This window comes from Bombus bifarius, unplaced genomic scaffold (genome assembly GCF_011952205.1).
Source record: "Bombus bifarius isolate JDL3187 unplaced genomic scaffold, Bbif_JDL3187 scf7180000007978, whole genome shotgun sequence".
Classification (NCBI taxonomy): domain Eukaryota; kingdom Metazoa; phylum Arthropoda; class Insecta; order Hymenoptera; family Apidae; genus Bombus; species Bombus bifarius.
This window is the reverse complement of record NW_022884363.1, coordinates 5,178,331-5,181,033: the sequence shown is the minus strand read 5'-3', so window position 1 is coordinate 5,181,033 and position 2,703 is coordinate 5,178,331. Positions and strand designations below refer to the sequence as shown.

The following is a 2,703-nucleotide window of genomic DNA, read 5'->3' as shown; positions in this document are numbered from 1 at the left end:
TTGTTTCTAGAAATCTTTACTTTCTATGAAAACTAGCTTTCATTTTTCCATAAGTCGAAACAGCTATCTTTAACGTTATCCAAAATATGTTTTACAAAATTTACATTTCTCAATGACATCTAAGTAACACTGGATCACAACCGGCGACCATAATCGAACTTCCTGAACACAGTCGATACCTGGAACTCGCAGCATCCCCTGACCACGTAGAACGAACCAGGGGAGGAGCTAGCCACACTCTCAAGCGAACAGGGCCGTACAGCGTTAATTGATCAAATTACAGGGCTAGCATCGAAATTGCAGAGCTGTCCGGCTGGTTTTCGGATCGTTGCAAGCCGAAAGGGGGCCGATCGTGGTAACCCCTTGCCGACACTACCTTCCAGGTTCACCCTTGGCCGACCTACCGCGCTGCATCGCCGAAATCGGGGGAAGGAGGGCCACTTCAATCGGGACGATGTTCCGCGAATCCAGTCGACCGGTCAAGTGTTCATTGCCGGTTCATTCGCGCGAATTCCGCTTTTAATTAATGACTATCCATTGGCTGCCACCCCTCCATAGGTTGATGATTGATCGACCGTATCGCTGATTACCAATGAACACCAAATCCATTTCCGTTTCCTACATTGATACCCTTTGGATACTATTTCTGTCATGTCTTGATCGATATTTGTCGTCAACTTATGGGGTCTTGGGGTTGATGTAAAGATGAGAATAGTTAAAGATCGATTCAATCGCCGACGTTTGGTTTGGTATAGTGGAGTTATAAACGGTAAGATGGAAGGATTATCCTACTTGATGTGACATATGCAAATATATGAGGAATTTTTAGGATGGTTGGAAGTTTGGTCCGCAACAGAGTGAAAAGCCTTTGAAGGAAATAGATTCAGCTTATTCGATGTGTAATCTTCGAGTATATAATATCGCAGTGAATTGTTTTAGCGAATTTTCTATCTATATTTCGTTATGAGAAGATCTACAGGGAAATTGAAAACTTCGTAACGCTTTATGAGTATTAATGTTGTTTGAAACACTAGTAACACTGACCACAAAATTCACGAAACAAACTGGATGTATACATCTGAACGTCCGTTTCCAAACCGCTATCATTACCTTTGCATTACACGTCCTGTCGAGATGACACAGCTCCCTGCGAGTGGAAGCTTGATGAAAATGAGAGGTCAGCCCGGGTTAAGCTCGTAATTCATAGAATTATTACCGGTATCACATAACCTGACGTACCTCGAGGCATTCGCGATACTGGATCCTTCGGCGTAGTGGTCAACAACGACGAAAATTTCGCTGTATCCAACTGAGATATTACCGAGCGCATGCTCTGTGTTCGCCGTAACGTCGTTTATTTCCCTCTTTGATGACTTTCTAGTCCTCGCGAGAACACCACCCGCTCTATATGAGAAAATAGATAGATAGACTTCGTAAAAAATATTACTGAATTTTGTTAGGTATAAATGTTACCTATCGTGTGTATATGTATAATATATTGAAACGTTTACTGTGTGTTACATCATTCGTTTAAATCAAACGACAAAACAAACGCTCCATTTACCGACATCACACGATCTGCTCCCAATTCCACCACTTTGCCACAATCGCAGAAAATTGCTCCATCGACAGTTCGGAGAATAAGAGAACGCTGACAATGTAAGAACCAACCACTTGAACGATCAAACCCCATCGTCGGAGTCTTTTGCGCCAGTTCCAAAACGGTGGATCCTCCTCCTCTAGATCCTTCTCGGTCGCTATCTAAATTAAAAATACATGAGATCCAGGGACTTGCCGGTGACTTCCTTTCTACCACAGAATGTCTTAATTACCAACCGGTCTTCGTGGTCGACGGGAGGAGAACGGAAAAAATTACGAAGGAAGGAGATCCTTTTCCAACTTCTCGCCGGGGTTACGGCAGCTTTGAAAAAGCCAGCCACGCGGGCGAATTCTGCGAAGGAGACCGTTCCTCCACCGTGAAAAAGGCGGCTGCCACCGCGCCTGTTCTGCGGAAAAGCTAGCCTCCACCGGATGCAAGGGATGAAGAAGGGTATGGGTAACGGGAGGTGTTAATTAACTACTCGTCTCGCTGCCGTCAGAGACATTCGAGCAAGGGCTCGACTTAACTTCGCACTCTCCACCCTCGTACTGCCCTATCGTTGTTCGAGCAGCCGGCAGATAACGCGTCCGTGATGCACCGCTCAAGAGGACAACGGTGTTTTTAAGGGTGAGCAGCTGGCTCCTCCGGAATAAACTCGTTCAGGCTGTTGTATCGATGTACGGGTAGCACCGGAGTCCTGCTTTTAGATTATAAGTGGACTTACGGACGAAACTCGTTGCTGATTGTGGCTGAAGATGGTAAAGCGTAATGTTTCCTAAACCCAAGTTCATAAGATCGGTTCAGTGGATTGCCATGATTTAGTCATAGGTTTTGTAAATGTCGCCAAATATGTAGTACGTCGTACTACATATATTTACATCATAAAGAAATGCAAATTTTTCAAAATTTCCTCGCAATAGATTCTTTCCTTCTGTATAAAAAGTCTTTCGATCTCGAAGAATTAGTAGAGTTTGCGTGGTCGTTAGCGGAATATTTTTCGAAATTTTTAATCGGGGGCAGGAAAAAAGTCGGTGAAACAATCGGCAGAGGATCGACAGGTAATGGTACAGGAACGACTGAATCGGTGCAACGAATTGGCGCGT

General features: G+C 44.4%; 1 long non-coding RNA gene across 1 annotated transcript; it reads right to left on the bottom strand.

The window, feature by feature from the left end:
• Window positions 1-930: 930 nt before the first annotated feature.
• LOC117204330 lies at window positions 931-2,440 on the bottom strand. The gene is made up of 3 exons (XR_004487068.1): window positions 1,837-2,440; window positions 1,565-1,761; window positions 931-1,404 (listed from the first exon to the last, which is right to left on the bottom strand). It is a non-coding gene; the product is annotated as an uncharacterized LOC117204330 (long non-coding RNA).
• Between the last annotated feature and the right edge of the window lie 263 nt (window positions 2,441-2,703).